The 19,305-nt window shown below is 42.3% G+C and overlaps 1 non-coding gene and 1 pseudogene across 1 annotated transcript; both read right to left on the bottom strand.

Moving 5' to 3' along the window:
* Positions 1-2,788: 2,788 nt before the first annotated feature.
* LOC129478467 (tigger transposable element-derived protein 1-like) lies at positions 2,789-4,815 on the bottom strand (annotated as a pseudogene).
* A 1,562-nt stretch (positions 4,816-6,377) lies between these two features.
* LOC129479918 (U6 spliceosomal RNA) lies at positions 6,378-6,483 on the bottom strand. The gene has a single exon (XR_008656845.1). It is a non-coding gene; the product is annotated as a U6 spliceosomal RNA (small nuclear RNA).
* Between the last annotated feature and the right edge of the window lie 12,822 nt (positions 6,484-19,305).

Genomic DNA, 19,305 nt, shown 5'->3' with positions numbered 1-19,305 from the left:
TCCCAGATTCAAGAGATTCTCCTGCCTCAGCCTCCCAAATAGCTGGGATTAAAGGCATGTGCCACCACGCCTGGCTAATTTTTGTATTTTTAGTAGAGACGGGGTTTCACCATGTGGCCAGGCTGGTCTCGACCTCCTGACCTCAGGTGATCCACCTGCCTCGGCCTCCCAAAGTGCTGGAATTACACGCGTGAGCCACTGTGCCTGGCCCATACTATCAACTTCAAGGATAATCTTTGATTTTTGCAGTCACTTTAGAACTACATTTCCAGTTATTGTATATAATAAGTAAGTGAGTTTCAGTGCTGCCATGATGTTCCCATTCCTGAGTTCTTTCTCTAGCTCACCTAGGCTATTATACATCTTTCAGGGAGTTGGGTAAGGGCATTCTTCGATGGGCTTTTCAAGAGCCAGATAGCAAGGCAGAACACCTCAGTACTATGCAAAACTGACACATTGATGATTCACCACCAACAGGAGAACATGACACATGGAACAAGGCTGTGGTTTAAAAATATAAAACTTTTGCCAGGTTAGAGAGAGCACTGCTAGGTTTTAAAAGAGGCATGTTTCTAAGACTGATTAGAGGTGTTTTTTAAAATAGCTCTGCAGAAAACTCTAGGGAAAATTATAGAGTGGCTGAATAAGGATGATTTCTGCATTCCCATATTCCTGGATATAAATATTACTATTACTGAAAGGTGTTATAAAAATTCCATCTTGATTTCTAATATCAACCAATTGGAAACTAGAAAAGACTTCACACCTCCCCCCACCAAGTTAAAATACTTTTGCAAATTATTTATAAAATACAACTTATAAATATTAATGGATACTGTCATTTAATAATGCTTTTATTACAAAACACAGAATAACAAAAATGTTTAACATTTAATGACAAGGATTTAGGCAAAATTCATCCTAAAAAAACCAAGAAGATTAAAATGATACAGATGAAAGTGAAAGCTTACTAATTAGGAAACAAAAATGGATAGAACAGATCAATCAACTCAAGAGCTGTTTCTTTGGGTAAACAAAAACCAATTAAAGAGATAAATCTCTGGCAAACCTAATTATTAAATAAATAAAGCAACAGAAATAACTATATTTATCCTGAGTTTCAAAAGAACGTAATTACTGACATGAAGATTTAGAAAATCTTAACAAATACTATAAACTGCTTGATATGAAAATCTCTAATACACAGTTCTCCATTTCTACCAAGAGCTCTACCAATACACTTCAAAGCTTCACTCCTCACTGCAGCAGCCCTAAAGCAAAAAAATTACCTTACAACAAGGCCATAGGTCAACTCTTCAGATGTGGCAGGGCTGTTTGACCCCTTTCTCTACCTAAAAATGCAAAAAGTTCAGGTTATACTGCAAACCTCATAACACATGCCCTTTCCTTTCAATTAATGTAAGCTTGTCTCTTTTCAAGCTAAACTGCAGTCCCATACTCAGTCCGGTAAGAAATCTAAGTGAAAAATAAGCTTAGAGAATGTGGAGACTAGAGGGCAGAGAACCCAGAGTTTGACCTCGTAAAATACTAAACTAAGGACTTTGTTATAAGAGAAAGCAAATGGGGGAGCGGGTTGGGTCGGGAGGGAATGACAAATACTTCATGTAAAAAGTTAAACAACTTTGTACCAGGTGAATCAGTTCAACTTCTGATCAAGTCCTGTCACATGGAAGTTTTGGTTGTACAACTTCTGATTTTATCTTTTCTGTAAATTGGAGATGATCACCACTTTTCTCGGATAAATGTTAGGAGGAAATAAGGTAACATATGTGGAAGTGTTTTGCAAAGAGCAAGACTTGATATGACGGTAGTGCAGGGAGAGAGGGGCTCACTGCTCATTCGGGGATGAAATAGGCCAACACCAGTCTCATATCTGTTCTAGAGCAGTCATGACATTCAGCGTCCCAATGCAACAGTCATCGCTTTTCTCTCCAGATAAACCTGGAGCTACCAGTGTATTATTTAGAAAATACAACTTATAAATACTAATGGAATACCATCATTTAATAATACTTTTATTACTAAACAAATGATAACAAAAATGATTAAAATTTAATGACAGAGATTTAAACAAAATTCACCCTAAAAAAATCAACAAGATCAGGCCAGATGCAGTGGCTCAAGCCTGTAATTCCAGGCATATCAGGAGATCTTTGGGAGATCGAGGCAGGTGGACCACTTGAGGTCAGGAGTTTGAGACCAGGCCAACATGGCAAAACTCTGTCTCTACTAAGAATACAAAAATTAGCTGGGTGCGGTGGCACACACCTGTAATCCCAGCTACTCAGGAGGCTGAGGCACAAGAATCACTTGAACTTGGGAGGCAGAGTTTGCAGTGAGTCGAGATCTTACCACTGCCCTCCAGCCTGGGAGATAGAGTGATACTCTGTCTCTAAAAATAATAATAATAAAAAATATCCCAAGAAGCTCAAAATAATAAAAATAAAAGTGAAAGCCACGGTGTGGCTGAAGTCCAGTTGTCCCAGCCAAGGAGGAAGCATATAATAACTCTGGAGCCCAGTAATCTCTCAAGGATGCAATAAAGACAACACAAGACCCTGTCTCCTCAGACATCCAGATTTCTGGACAACTGAGACATTTGGGCAAGCTGGTCTACAAAGCTTGAGTTGGGGTATAGATGGATAATTGACCTTTAACTATGAAACAAATATGTGAAAAACTCATCAGGACTTATATAGGGAAGCATAGACCAAAAAAAAGTCTTTATTGCTAAAAAATGATAACGACAATCTGACCCTCCAACAAGTCAGAATCTTTTTACTGGTGGAGTCTTGCCCCAGTGTTGATGGCTGCTGACTGATCAGGGTGGTAGTTGCTGAAGGTTGGGGTGCCTGTGTCAATTTCTTAGAATGAAACGATAATGAAGATTGCTGCATTGATTGACTCTTCTTTTGGTTAAAGATTTTTCTGTAGCATGCCATGCTGTCTGATAGCATTTTATCCATAGTAGAACTCCTCTGAAAATTGGAGTCAATCCTCTCAAACCCTGCCACTACCTTATCAACTAAGTTTATGGAATATTCTAAATCCTTTGTTGCTATGTCAACAATGTTTCTAGCATCTTCTTCAGGAGTAGATTTCATCTCAAGAAACCACTTTCTTTGCTCATCCATAAGAAGCGGCACCTCATCTGTTCAAGTTTTATCATGAGATTGCAGCAATTCAATCACATCTTCAGGCTCCACTTCTGGTTCTCTTGCTATTTCCACCACATCCGCAGTGACTTAAACCCCTCAAAGTCATTCACAAGGTTTGGAATCAACTTCTTTCAAACTCTTGTTAATGTTGATATTTTGACCTCCTCCCATAAACCACAGATGTTCTTCCTAAAAGCATCTAGAATATTGAATCCTTTCAATATTTTCAATATTGAGAGTTTCAATTTATTATACCTTACCCAGATCCATCAGAGAAATCACTGTCTATCACAGATCTTGCCTTTTGAAATGTATTTCTTAAATAAGACTAGAAAGTAGAAATGACTTCTTGATCCATGGGCTACAGAATAGATGTTGTGATAGCAGGCAAAAAAACAACCTTAATTTCCATGTACATCTCCATTATAGCTCTTGGGTGACCAGGTGCATTGTCAATGATTAGTAATATTTTGAAAGGAATCTTTTCTTCTGAGCAGTAGATCTCAACAGTGGGCTTAAAATATTCAGTAAACCATGCTATAAGTAGATGTGCTGTCACTCAGGCTTTGTTGTTCCATTTATAGAGCACAGGCAGAGTAGATTTAGTGTAATTTTTTTTTTTTTTTTGGACAGAGTCTCGCTCTGTTGCCAGGCTGGAGTGCAGTGGCGTGGTCTTGGGTCACTGCAACCTCCACCTCCTGGGTTCAAGCAATCCTCCTGCCTCAGCCTCCCGAGTAGCTGGGACTACAGGCACACACCGCCACGCCTGGCTAATTTTTTTGTATTTTAGTAGAGACGTGGTTTCACTGTGTTGCCCAGGCTGGTCTCGAACTCCTGAGCTCAGGCAATCACCCCACATTGCCCTCCCAAAGTGCTGGGATTGCAGGCATGAGATTTAGTGTAATTCTTAAGGGCCCTAGGATTTTGGGAATGGTAAATGAGCATTGGCTTCAACTTAAAGTTACCAGCTGCATTTGCCTCTAAAAAGACAGTCGACCTGTCCTTTGAAGCTTTGAAGGAAGACACTGACTTCTAACTATCAAAGTCCTAGATGGCATCTTCTTCTACTAGAAGGCTATTTCATTTACATTGGAAATCTGTTGTTTAGTGTAGCCATCTTCATCAATCACCTTAACTAAATCCTCTGGATAACTTGTAGCTTCTACATCAGAACTTGCTACTTCATTGTGTACTTTAATGTTATAGAGATGGCTTCTTTCCTTAAACCTCATGAACCAATCTTTCCTGGCTTCAAACTTTCCTTCTGCAGCTTCCTCACTTCTCTCTTCCTTCATAGAAGTGAAAAGAGTTAGGGCCTTGCTCTGGATTAAGCTTTGGCTTCAGAGAATGTTGTGGCTGTTTTGATCTTGTATCTAGACCACTAAAATTTTTCCATATCAGCAATAAGGCTGTTTTGCTTTCTGATCATTTGTATGTTCACTGGAGTAGCTCTCTTAATTTCTTTCAAGAACTCTTCCTTTGCATTCATGACTTGGCTGTTTGGCATGAGAAGCCTAGCTTTGAAAGCTTATCTTGGCTTTCATCTGGCTTCCTCACTAAGCTTAATCATTTCTAGTTTTTGAGTTAAAGTGAGAAACATGTGACTCTTCCTTTCACTTGAACACTTAGAGGCCATTGTAGGGTTATTCACTGACCTGATTTCAATATTATTGTGTCTCAGGGAATAGAGAGGCTCAAGGAGAGGAAGCCAGATAAGGAACAGCCAGCGAGTGGAGTAGTCAGAACGCACACAGCATTTATCAATTAAGTTTGTTGTCTTCGCAGGTGCGGGGGCTCATGCCTGTAATCCCAGCGTTTTGGGAGGCCGAGGCAGGTGGATCGTTTGAGGTCAGAAGTTTGAGACCAGCCTGGCCAACACGGCAAAACCCCGTCTCTACTAAAAATACAGAAATTAGCCGTGTGTGGTGGCATGCACCTGTAGTCCCAGCTACTCGGGAGGCTGAGGCAGGAGGCAGGAAAATCACCTGAACCCGGGAAGCGAGATTACAGTGAGACGATATTGTGCCACTGCACTCCAGCCTGGGTGACAGAGTGAAACCCTTCTCAAAAAAATAAAAAAATAAGTTTGCTGTCTTATACTGGCATGATCCATAGCACCCCAAAACATCAAAGATCACTGATCACAGATCACCATAATGATGGAAAAGTTTAAAATATTACATGAGTTATCAAAATGTGACACAGAGACACAAAGTGAGCACATACTGTTAAGAAAAAGGCACCAAGAGATTTGCTACATGCAGGGTTGCCACAAACCTCCAATTTGGAAAAAATGCAGTATCTGTGAAATACAATAAAGTGAAGTGTAACAAAACAAGGTGTGCCTGTATGTAGGTGAATATTCATATAACATTGGCATGCGAAAAACCTTTAGAGGCTGGGCATGGTGGCTCATGCCTGTAATCCCAGCACTTTGGGAGCCCGAGGGGGGTGGATCACCTGAGGTCAGGAGTCCGAGACCAGCCTGGCCAGCATGGTGAAACTCCATCTCTACTAAAAATGGAAGAATCAGCCTGGCGTGGTGGCAGGTGCCTGTAATCTCAGCTACTCGGGCGGCTAAGGCAGGAAAATTGCTTGAACCTGGGAGGCGGAGGTTGCGGTGAGCCGAGATCCTGCCACCGCACTCCAGCCTGGGCGACAGGGCGAGACTCCCAACTCAAAAAAAATAAAAGAAAGAAAAGCCCTTAGAAGCACAGCATAAAAGTCAGAAACTACAAAGGAAAATATTAGTAAGACTAAAGGTCACATAAAAGTAAATACTCCTGTAAAGCAGCAACAATAAAAACAATAACAAAGAATAAATAAAAGACAAACATAAAACTGGAAAAATAGTGACAGCAGAAATATTTTTCAAATACCAAATATATTTTGAAAATATATATGTATTTTTATATTTCTTATAAATTAAAAATGAAAAAAATTCCAACAGAAAAGTGGACAAGGGACCAAAACAGATATTTTTAAAATAAATTTTTTTAATTTAAATTTTTATTTCAATAGTTTTTGGGGTACAGGTAGTTTTGGGTAACATGGATAAGTTCTTTAGTGGTGAGTTTTGAGATTGTAGCATACCCATCACCCAAGCATTGCACACTGTACCCAATATGTAGTCTTTTATCCTCCACTCCCCGTTCAACCTTCACCCCCAGTCCCGAAAGTTCATTGTATCATTCTTAGGAAAATATGGAACTCTTCACAAATTTGCATGTCATCTTATACGGGAGTCATGGTAATTTTCTCTGTATTATTCCAATTTTTGTATATGTGCCGCCAAAGCAAGCACCAAAACACACATTTTACTAATGAAATTATACAAATAGCCACGAATTTGGGTTGAAAAAAGATTCATTTCACAACGATCAAACAAATGCAAATTAAAACAAAGGGGTGTCATTTTGTTTACTAGATTGACAAAGATACAAAATAATTACAATTTCTAATGTTGTTGACCGTATAAGGAAATTACTGTCATTCTCCAAGAATGACAATGTAAATTGGCACACATTTTCTAAAATAATTTGGTTATACAAATTAAAAGTATTCCAAATTGCATTTACTTTGCCCAGCAATGTGACTTTCAGGAATTTTTCTATCCTAAAAAAGAAGTAGAAGTTTTTAATAATAGAGAAAAATATTAAACACCCTAAATGGCCAAAAATAAGAAGTAGGTTAAAGAAACGATAGTACATATATACATTATTATATTGTTAATAATAAATAATATTTATTGTCTTTGAAAAATGTTCATAGTTTCTTACAAAATGGTTTATAGAGTATGGTCCTATTTTTATCACATGTTATATATTCGCACATACCCACAGATAGAGAAAATCTGAAAGAATTTAAGAGTTAAACTTTTTGTTTGTAAGAAACCAAGGCTGATCTAGCCAACTTAAAGAAAAAAGAGGGAATGCATTTATTGCAAAAATGCTGGAATATCTCATGAAATTGCAGGAAATGTTATACTTTTTTTTTTTTTTTTTTGAGACAGAGTCTAGCTCTGTCGCCCAGGCTGGAGTGCAGTGGCACAATCTCGGCTCACTGCAAGCTCTGCCTCTCAGGTTCACACGATTCTCCTGCCTCACTCCCTCATTACTGCTACCCACCCGAAGATGGGATACCCAAAAACGTTTGGCCTCTCTAAATCTTAAGATTGAAGCTAATTTTCCCCTGCTCTAAGTTTTTAAGTATCAGGTAAGGGATTGAAATACATTTTTTAATGTAGAAAGTATGTAAGTTTGAAAGCAGAAACTACTTCTATGGTCTTTTTAATTTCTCTGTATATAAGAACCATGGCTTTGGAGCCATCTGCTCGAGATAGGTGATGCTTGGAAGGTGTAAGTGGAACCCAGATAAGAAGGAAATTTTGTGAGTAAATTTTACTTCCTTTTTATTGGTAGAACATATTTTAAAATCTTATATAAAGGTCCTAATTTTTGTAACATCTTCAAATATGTTGGAGCAAATTATATTTTCCAAAGATGGCCTCACTAATGTATATAGCATGACTCACAAGCTCTGATTATAGATACACGCAAATAACAATATGTTGATTAGATCCCAGTAGCTATTGACCTTTGAGTTATGACCCAAAATTCAGACCCTAGCACTTGACAAAGTCTATTCCTATACTCTATTCTGCCCTAATGCAATGTTAAAAGCCTAGGAGGTAGAGTTAAATACCCTGGGTTTGATTCTCGGTTTACCACTAGCCAGTTGTATGACCTTGAATGAGTGATTTGACCTTTCAGTGCCTCTGTTTCTTTATTTGTAAGATAGAGAAATAATTGTCTCAAATTCATGGAGTTGTTGCTAATTGAGTTAATACAGTTAATACCCTAAATATCCTAGAACAGTTCTAAAAACACATTGTATGTTTAATATATGCTAGCTGATATTCTTCTCTTTTTTTTTTGAGACAATCTCACTCTGTTGCCCAGGCTGGAGTGCAGTGACGCGATCTCGGCTCATTGCAACCTCTGCCTCCCAGGTTCAAGCAATTCTCATACCTCAGCCTCCCCAGTAGCAGGGATTACAGGCATGCAGCACCACACCCAGCTAATTTTTGTATTTATAGTAAAGATGAGGTTTTGCCATGTTGTCCAGGCCGGTCTCGATCTCCCAACCTCAGGTGATCCACCCACCTTGGCCTCCCAAAGTACTGGGATTACAGGCATGAGCCATTTCACTTGGCCTGATATTATTCTGGGTGGTATCATTCAGATGGCCGATACAGAAGGAAATATAGAAGGAAACTGAGAAATATTGTAATCCAAGTACCAAGCTGATTTCGTTATTCTGGTTAATAAGTGAAGCGAGGAATTATCTGTTGACTCACTCTACTGATACCCGCTCCACTGGTCATTTCTTGAGCAACTGAGAGCATGCTGTGGTGGGACTGAGGCTACCGCTGGAGGGAGCTGGCCTGATTCACACACTTTCTGGAAGCCGAGGGTTGGGAATGGGTGTGTGTGTGTGTGGAAGGGACTACGGAAAGGAGAGATCAGGGTACTTCGGGGGAAAGCTTACCCTAAGGAGAGAAAGGACTAAATTCAGTATATTAGTTGCACCAAGAGCAAACCACATATTTTATCATTTTTCCCAATTTTAGGCCCCACACACTTACAGCAAGCCATGCCAACCTTCAGCCTTGGTGCAGGAGAGGGGGCGAAGCCTATGAAGTAAGAGGCTGGGTTGAAGGTGCTGGGCCAGGAGTGAGCTCTGGAAGAGAGAAGAAGAAAGGCAGAGTCCTGAAAGCTTCCTGCTTCACTCAAGGAGGAAGAAGCACGGACCTGCCTCCCCCTCTTTCCAGCTGAACCACACTTTTTTTTTTTGATCCAGAGTCTCGCTCTGTCACGCAGGCCGGAGGGCAGTGGCATGATCTTAGCTCACTGCAATCTCCACTTTCTAGGTTCAAACGATTGTCCTGCCTCAGCCTCCCAAGTAGCTGGGATTACAGGAGCCCGCCACCACGCTCAGCTCATTTTTGTATTTTTAGTAGAGACGGGGTTTCATCTTGTTGGCCAGGCTGGTCTCAAACCCCTGACCTCAAGTGATCCACCTGCCTCTGCCTCCCAAAGTGCTGAGATTATAGGCATGAGGCACCGCGCCCAGACTGAACCCCACATTCTTAATAAGTTACTACATTTATCCCATCCTGTTCACCACGAGCACCGTCATATATTGAATCTTTTCCAATTATTTTATTTAGGCCTCATGAATTACTCTGATATATATGCGCGCGTGTGTGTGTGTGTGTGTGTATATATATATATATATATATATATATATTTTTTTTTTTTTTTTTTTTTTTTTTTTTTTGAGATGGAGTCTCGCTTTGTCACCCAGGCTGGAGTGCAGCGGCATGATCTTGGCTCACTGCAACCTCTGCCTCCCTGGTTCAAGGGATTCTCCTGCCTCAGCCTCCCAAATAGCTAGGACTACAAGCCCACACCACCACGCCTAGCTAATTTTTGTAGTTTTAGTAGAGACTTGATTTCACCATGCTGACCAGGCTGGTCTCGAACTCCTGACCTTAGGTGATCCACCCACCTCAGCCTCCGAAAGCGCTGGGATTACAGGTGTGAGCCACCATGCCTGGCCTGAGTTCAATATTTTTCTGTCCAGGTAAGGATGGGAAATTCAGTTTCCTGTTAGAACTAGAATTTATATCCGGTGCCAGTTCCAAGACTCATGAATTACACCACACTGACTCCCACAGTGAAAAGTTGAATTCTTTTTTGAGACAGAGTCTCACTCTATCGCCCAGGTGGAATGTAGTAGCATGATCATGGCTTAACTGCAGCCTCATCCTCCCAGGCTCAAGAAATCCTCATACCTCAGCCTCCCAAATAGCTGGGACTACAGGCATGCTCCACCACACCCAGCTAATTTTTGCATTTTTTATACAGATGAGGTTTCATCATGTTGCCCAGGCTGGAAAATTTAAATTTTTATCCCCATAAATCCAATCCCTCCCGTAACTACAGTTCCAGGAAAAGGAGGGAAAATTGGACGGTAGATATCAAAGCAGACTGGAGGCCTATAATAACAGGATATGCTGAGCACAGCAGAGCTCTTGGGTTATCATAAGTGCCAGTCACCTGCCCTCATCCTGCCTGTTTACAAGTCAGGAAACGAAGTGAGGGGGAAATTGACAAGTAAGCAAACTCTAGAAGTTTTGTTCATCCGAGAGACAGAACGTCAAGGTTCCAGACAGGGTGAGCATGTAGCCCACGTCTCCTGCAGCCACACCAGACTGGAGGCCCAGTAAGATAAATGCCGTCATGAATGCTGCTCGCACCCACAAGCAGAACCCCTAGGGCACCAGCAGCTTCTTCTCCTGGCCAGTTCTGATTGACGGACTCACGTAGGCTCACAGACTCATAAATACTTAGTTCAGATCCTAGTTCTCCTGTGTCCCCTCATAGGGTTGTTGTGAGAAATACAATGAGACAACATCTGTTAAGGACTCACACAGTGCAGTGTTCGCTCACCTCACTTGTCAAGGGTAATTCTAGACTTCTCCAAAAGGTGACAGAGTCCTGACAGTTCAAGGCCTTAGATATTTCAAATTAGCTTTCTTCCTCGGCCTCAGTTCAGGCTATCAGAACGCTCCACCAAAACGTTAAATCTGACCTCATCATAGTCACATAAATACCAATTTGAAAGAAAAAAATAGTTTATAAAACAACTGGCCGGGCGTGGTGACTCACGCCTGTAATCCTAGCACCTGGGGAGGCTGAGGCAAGTGGATCACCTGAGGTCAAGAGTTCCAGACCAGCCTGGCCCACGTGGTGAAACCACATCTCTACTAAAAATATAAAAATTAGCTGGACGTAGTGACGCATGCCTGCAATCCCAGCTACTCAAGAGGCTGAGGCAGGAGAATCACTTGAACCTAAGAAGCTGAGGTTTCAGTGAGCCAAGATTGTGCCACTGGCACTCCAGCCTGGGCAAGAGAGCGAGACTATGTCTCAAAAACAAAAACAAAAAGCAACTGTAAGCGTGTATTCTATGGTCATACCACACAGTGCACTGTTAATTAATATAATTTAGAAGTCCTCTTATGGCTACCTTATGGAATAGCACATTCTGTATTATGGGAAAGCGTGGTTTCCAATTGTTTTGGTGGGAAGAGTCATTTCCATGTTAGAGTTCCTTATCTCCTCATCATGATTGACCTTGCCTGCATTGCTGGTCTAGGTGGCTTAATTCAGCAGTGGTGGTTCCTCTTCAGGGGTAAACCCCAGATGATTTTTTGTTTTTTTTTGAGACGGAGTTTCAATCTTTTTGCCCAGGCTGGAGTGCAATGGCGCAATTTTGGCTCACTGCAACCTCCACCTCCCAGGTTCAAGCCATTCACCTGCCTCAGCCTCCCAAGTAGCTGGGATTACAGGCATGCACCACCACGCCCAGCTAATTTTGTAGTTTTAGTAGAGACGGGGTTTCGCCATATTGACCAGGCTCGTTTCAAACCGCTGACATCAGGAGATCCACCCACCTCAGCCACCCAAAGTGCTGGGATTACAGGTTTGAGCCACCACACCTGGTCATGATTTTGTTTTTTAGACATTAGTAACACTTGGTACGTTCACAATGCTGTATAACCATCACTACTATTTTGTTGCAGAAATTTTCATTACCTTGAAAGGAAGCTTCATACCCATTAAGCAGTCATTTCCCACTCTCTCTTCCAGACCTTGGAAACCACTGATTTGCTTTCTATCTCTATGATTTGCCTACTCTCGATATTTCATGTAAATGGAATCATTCAGATCATTTTTTAAGAGGTGGGGTCTTAGTATGTTGCCCAGGCTGCAGTGCAGTGGTCCATGGGTGCAATCATAGTACACGATAGCCCAGAAATTCCTGGGCTCAAGCAATCCTCCTGCCTCAGCCTTTCAAGTAGCTGAGACTACAGGTATGCACCACCACTCCTGGGCAAATAATGTATTTTGAGAGCCAAAGCTAACCCATATGACTGAGAGATCCCCACTTGGGAGGCCCTGGGCCAATCAAGGATCCCCACTTGACCGGACCCATCACAGTCTGTCCCCCTTCGACAGCCCCCAATGGGTGGCTTTCTCAGATGAGAAAAGAGCGTTGGTTGAGCTGCTTCTTCAGTGATTCCCATGGGCTGAAAACCCAGTTTTCCTATTCCCTGGGCTTATCCTGACCGAACCTGGCCTTACATGTCACAGCCAACTGCTCCCACACTGCGAAGGGCCATTCTGTTATAAGGAGTGTGCTCTCTGATGGCATTTAAAGCCAAGGAATTAGAGACTAAGAAAAAGTGGCCAGAGAAGTAAGAGAAAAACCCAGGATTGTGAGATGCCATGGGGGCCAAAGGAAAGCAGACTGCAAAGACAAGAGAGGAATCAACAGTGATCAAATAAGGTGAGAACCGCAAGAAAGCAAGCTTCAGGAGAGAAGTTGTGATGGCAAGAAGCCTCAGCTAGAAACCACACTGCTATGGGTTGCAGGTGGAATAGGAGGCGTGGGGGTGGAGGCAGTGAGGGTAACTGACACTCTCAAGAAGTTTGGCTGAAAAGGAGAATAGAGAAAGTGAGTCACATCCAAAGAGGAGCATTGGCCGGGCACGGTGGCTCACACCTGTAATCCCAGCACTTTGGGGGGCCAAGGCGGGTGGATCACCTGAGGTCAGGAGTTCGAGACCAGCCTGGCCAACATGGTGAAACCCTGTCTCTACTAAAAATACAAAAATTAGCCAGGGTGATGGTGGGCAGCTGTAATCCCAGCTACTCTGGAGGCTGAGACAGGAGAATCACTTGAACCTGGGAGGCGGAGGTTGCAGTGAGCAGAGATCACGCCACTGCACTCCAGCCTGGGTGACAAGAGTGAGACTCTGGCTCAAAAAAAAAAAAAAAAAAAAAAAAAAGAGCACGGACTCTAAGGAGGGTTATTTGAGTTTTTGTCTTGTTTTATTCCATTTTTAGAAAGGGTCTCACTCTGTTGCCCAGGCTGGAGTGCAGGGGCACAATCATAGCTCACTGCAGCCTCAACCTCCCCAGGATCAAGAGATCCTCTCACCTCAGCCTCCCGAGTAGCTGGGACCCCAGGCATGCACCACCACACCCAGCTAATGTTTTTGTATTTCTGTAGAGATGCGGTTTCGCCAAGTTGCCCAGGGTGGTCTTTAACTCCTGGGCTCAAGCAATTCTCTCACCTCAGCTTCCCAAAGTGCTGGGATTACAGGCATGAGCCACTGCACTCAGCCTATTTTGGGTTTTTATGTGTTTGTTTTTGGACCTGGAAGCAGAGAGAATGTTTTCATGTTGATAAAAATGCTCTCGTGGAGGAGAGAGTTCAGGTGCAGGAGACAGGATAACCACGTATTGTGCCTCAGAAGGCAGAGGATGGATCCACTACAAAGATCCTTTAAAGGGGGACCTGCCCCAGCCATGAAGGCCTCACGGGATGACTCCACCAGGCATACAGTCTGTCTAACATGTCTGGAAGCAGGGAGACCCCTGGCAGAGACTGTGATGGAGAAGCAAATGGCAGTGCAAGGTGCAGGCTGGGGCTCCAGGGTGAACTCAGCCTCTTCCCCAAAGTAGCCTGTTCTCACGTCAAAACGACTTCCTCTAAGTGTCTTAGATGAGGAATTGGTACAAGGTCAGCCTGGCTCCTGTCAACATACCTCCCCAGGGACTTCCTCACAGCGATCTTAGAGGCGGACAATGCCTCTATTTCAGTCTTTCATTGTGGAAAAGGAACAGAAAAGAGTATAAAAGCAGGATTAGGGCAAAGCCAGAAAACAAGATTTCTGACTCCCAGCCTCTGATCCTGCCCCATCTGATGGAGGCGACATCCGTCCGAAGGAGCTGGTTCAGAGAGGGGAAGCAGCTAAGTGGTTGAAGGAAGTAATCAAAGTAACTGCACAGAGCACATTTCACGGGAAGAAGTACAAATAATATCTCCTTTTTAAAAAAAATAAATAAACTTGGAGGGTTGTGAATCATAAATTAGCCTGTCTCTGCAGGATGTACATCCTGAGATTTGTTTGGCCTCTCAAGGATAATTGGCTCTCTTTTCAATGAGATTACACAAAAGCCAGGGCCAAGCAGGAGCAGAGAGGCAATTGTCACATCTCACGCAAAGCCACATTATCAGCCATGGCACTGGTGGCTGGGTGGCCGATATCAGCGCACTCCAAAAGGGTTGGGGGCTCCGAGTGTGCGTTAACTTGCAGCATCAGTGGAAGCTTCGGTCAGCTCCGCTCCTCTTCCTGGCCTTGGGGCCTCTTCAGGCCGCCTCCCCACTCTGACATCTGATCCCATTCAAACTCTCCCCCCGCTGTTCTCTTGGGTGTTCCCATCACAGCTATGATCATGAGATTATGCTGTGTTTGTTAGAGGCACAGCGGGAGGGCAGTGGAATGGTATTAATTCTCAGGACTAGTTACAACCCTCCAAAGAATGGGAAAATGCATGGGGCAAAGTGTTTTTTCCAAAGCCAGGGCCTTATCTTGCCCACAGCGTGGTAGCCACAGACAGGAGTGTCAGCAATTTTGTATGCCTCCTGCGTTGGACTGCAAAGGAGACAGAGGTGGTCCTAAAATGCACTTTCAGGCACTATCTCATTTAATTCTTACACTTCTGGAGGCATAGGGATTGTTGCTGGAATTTTGCAGATGAGGAAACAAAGGCTTGAAAATGTTAATGATCGGCAGTGGTCATACAGCCAGTGGAAGAACCAAAGTTCGAACCTGGGTCGTGCTGATTCTTGTCCAGTATGGCTCACCTACCTGAGATTCAGTCCCTGAACTCCAGAAACTCACAAGGAATGTACAAGTGTATCTCATTCTATTGTGCTTTGCCTGAGTGTACTTTACAGATATTGTGTTTTTTACAAATTGAAGTCTTGTGGCAACCCTGAGTCCAGCAGGCTATTGGTGCCAGTTTTCCAACGGCGTGTGCTCACTTCATGTCTCAGTGTCACAGTTTGATAATTTTGAAACATTTCAAACTTTTTCATTATTATGTCTGTTACAGTGATCTATGATCTGTGATCTTTGACGTTACTATTGTAACTGTTTTGGGGTGCCACAAACCATGCCCATATAAGATGGCAAACATACTTGATAAATGTTGTGTGTGTACTGACTGCCCCACCAACTGGCCATTTCTCTGTCTCTCTCACTCTCCTTGGCCTTCATAGGGAATAGTGATCCCCTGAGAGACAACGATACTGAAATTAAATCAGTTAATAACCCCACATCGGTCTGTAAGTGTTCAAGTCAAAGGACGAGTCACACGTTTCTCACTTTGAATAAACAATAGAAATGATTAAGCTTAGTGAGGAAGGCATGTCAAAAACCAAGACAGGCTCATAGCTAAGCCTCATGTGCCAGACAACCAAGTTGTGAATGCAAAGGAAAAGTTCTTCAAAGAAATTAAAAGTGCTGCTCAGTGAACACACGAATGATAAGAAAGCAAAACAGCCTTATTGCTGATATAGAGAAAGTTCAAACGGTCTGTATAGAAGATCAAACCAGCCACAACATTCCCTTAAGCCACAGGCTAATCTAGAACAAGGGCCTAAGACTCTTCAGTTCTATGAGGCTAAGAGAGGTGAGGAAGCTTCAGAAGAAAAGCTTGAAACAAGCAGAGATTGTTCATGAAGTTTAAGGAAAGAAGCTGGCCAAGCACAGTGGCTGATGCCTGTAATCCTAGCACTTTGATAGGCCAAGGTGGGAGGATCACTTGCGCTCAAAAGTTCAAGACCAGCCTAGGCAATATAACGAGACCTCATCTCTGTGAAAAATGATTTTTAAAAAATTGGCTGGGCATGGTGGTGCTCACCTGTAGTCCCAGCTGCTTGAGAGGCTGAAATGGGAAGATCACTTGAGTCTGGGAGGTCAAGGCTGTGGTGAGCCAAGATCATGCCACTGCACTTCAGCCTAGGTGACAGAGCAAACCCCTGTCTAAAAAAAAAATCAAAAAAAAAAAAAAAAAAAAAACAAGGAAAGAGGCTGTCTCCATAACATAAAAAAGTACAAGGTGAGGCAGTGCTGATACAGAAGCTATAGCAAGTTATCCAGAAGATGTAGAAGATGTAGCTAAGATCATTGATGAAAGTGGCTACACTAAACAACAGATTTTGTTGATGAAACAACCTTCTATTGGAAGAAGATGCCATCTAGGACTTTCACAGCTAGAGAGAAGTCAATGCCTGACTTCAAAGCTTCAGAAGACAGGTTGACTCTCTCGTTAGGCGCTAATACAGCTGTTGACTTTAAGTTAAAACCGATGCTCATTTACCATTCCCCAAATTCTAGGGTCTTAAGAATTATACAAAATCTACTCTGCCTGTAGAGAGTGCTAGATCACAAAACATCTGTTTACGGACTGGATTGCTGAATGTTTTAAGCCCACTCTTGAGACCTATTGCTCAGGAAAAAAGATCCCTTTCAAAAGATAACTGCCCATTGACAATGTAACTAGTCACCCAAGAGTTCCTAAGAGTTCTGATTGAGATATAAAAGGAAATTAATGTCATTTTTATGCCTACTAACACAACATCCATTCTGCAGCCCATGGATCAAGGAGTCATTCTGACTTTCAAATCTTATTATTTAAGAAATACATTTCATAAGGTTGGATCTGTCATACATTTCACAAGGCCAGTGATTCCTCTGATGGATCTGGGCAAAGAAAACCTTCGGGTAAGGATTCATCATTCTAAATGCCTTTAAGAGCATTTGTGGGCTGGGTGTGGTGGCTCACACCTGTAATCCCAGCACTTTGGGAGGCTGAGGTGGGTGGATCACCTGAGGTCAGGAGTTTTGAGACCAGCCTTGCCAACGTGGTGAAACCCTGTGTCTACTAAAAATACAAAAATTAGCTGGGCGTGGTGGCAGGTACATGTAATCCCAGCTACTCAAGAGGTTGAGGCAGGAGAATTGCTTGATCCTGGGAGGTAGAGGTTGCAGTGAGCCCAGATTGCTTCATTGCACTCCAGTCTGGGCAACAAGAGCGAAACTCTGTCTCAAGAAGAAAAAAAAAAGCATTTGTGATTCACAGGAAGAGGTCAAAATATCAATATTAACAGGAGTTTGGAATAAACTGATTCTAACCCTCATGGATGACTTTGAGGGGTTCAATACATTAGTGGAGGGAAGTCACTGCAGATGTGGTGGAAATAACAAGAGAACTAGAATTAGAAGTGGCACTGGAAGATGTGACTGAATTACTGCAATCTCATGATAAAACTTGAATATATGAGGAATTGCTTCCTATGTATGAGTAAAGAAATTGGTTTCTTGAGATGAAATCGACATGTGGTGAATTTTCTGTGAACACTGTCGAAATGATAACAGGATTTAGAATATTACATAAACTTAGTTGAAGAAGTAGTGGCAGGGTTTGCAAGGATTGATTCCATTTTTGAAAGAAGCTCTATTGTTAGTAAAATGCTATTAAACAGCATTGCATGCTACCAAGAAATCTCTCATGAAAGGAAGAATCAACCAATGCAACAAACTTCATTGTTGTCTTATTTAAGAAATTGTCCCAGCCACCTCAACCTTTAGCAATCTCCACCCTGATCGGTCAGCAGTCAGCAACACTGAGGCAAGACCCCGTCACCAGCAAAAATATTATGACTTGCTAAATGGCTCAAATGATCACTAGCATTTTTAGCAATAAGGTATTTTTAAATTAAGGTAAGTCCGTATTTTAGACATAATGTGATAGCACACTTAATAGACTGCAGTACCGTGTAAACATAACTCATAACTTTTTTTTTATTTTAGAGGCAGGGTCTTGCTCTGTCACCCAGACTGGAGGGAAGTCATGCAATCGTCCTGCACTGCAGCCTCAAAGTCCAGGGCTCAAGCGATCCTCCAGCCTCAGCCTCCCAAGTAACTAGGACCAGAGGCATGCACCACCACACCCAGCTAATTTTTAAAATTTCATCACCTGGAGTAAATGCCAATGCAGAAAAACGACACTTTTTTTTTTTTTTTTCAAGAGATGGGGGTCTCACCATATTGTCAGGCTGGTCCTGAACTCCTGATCTCAAGTGATCTTCCCTCCTTGGCCTCCCAAAGTGCTAGAATTACAGATAATGAGCCACCACACCCTTGTAAACATAACTCTTATATGCACTAAGAAACCGAAAACTTGTATGGCTCACTTTATTGCTATATTTGCCTTATTGTAGTGGTATGGAATTGAACTGCAGTATCTCTGAGGTATGCCTGTAAACGATTTACCATAATGTGATGTGGGCAACAGAATCCAGGGAAGATTCAGAGGGTGGAGAAATCCCATCAAAACTTTCTAATTTGGGAGAAATTGTCCAAGAGTCTGAGGAAAACCAGTCATGATATTTGAAAGTAAGTTTATACCGAAAAATCTTAGGTGGACCTGCAAGTCGAAAAAGCAGGTCAAGACTACTAGGGGCAGAGAGGAGGGAGAATGTTTAAGTTGGGCTCTAATGGTAGGATTTGGACACGCTGAGATGGAGGAGACCTAAGGGTGTTACTTCCAAAATGGAACCAGTAAAACAAAAGCCATGATTATCTAATAGAAAGTCTTTGCCAAGGAGGCTTATGAGATAAAGCGTGATAGGAATCAATTTGCAACACAAACCTGAATGTTCCAGAAAGTTCACATGGCTTTACTTACTTTAAATTATGGTAGGAATGACACTGAGCTTCCTTTCTGCTCAGCTAGTGGGAAATTTAATTTCAGAGACTGAGAGGATTGCCTTCTCTTCCCCACCTCCAATTCCCATGCCCAGTCCCAGAGCTAATGGCCAGGAGTGTTTATGTGAAGCCAAACAGTCATGCGGCATCTCTGGTCACTGGTTTACATCAGAGATCCACAAACTTTTTCTGTAGAGAACAGATAGTCAATATTTTAGGCTTTGCAATCTGAGCAGTTCTCTGTCACAATCATTCAACGCTGCCATTGTTGTTTAAAAGCAGCCGTAGACAGTAGGAAAATGAATGAACTTGACTGTATCCCAGGAAGACTTTATTTATGGACACTGAAATTTGAATTTCATATAATTGCATGGGTCATAAAATATGATTTTTTTTTCCAAACACTTTAAAATGTCACCATTCTAAGCT

Source organism: Symphalangus syndactylus, chromosome 3 (assembly GCF_028878055.3).
Source record: "Symphalangus syndactylus isolate Jambi chromosome 3, NHGRI_mSymSyn1-v2.1_pri, whole genome shotgun sequence".
Taxonomy (NCBI): Eukaryota; Metazoa; Chordata; class Mammalia; order Primates; family Hylobatidae; genus Symphalangus; species Symphalangus syndactylus.
Note: the sequence above shows the minus strand (reverse complement) of the source record. Positions and strands in the feature narration are given on the sequence as shown.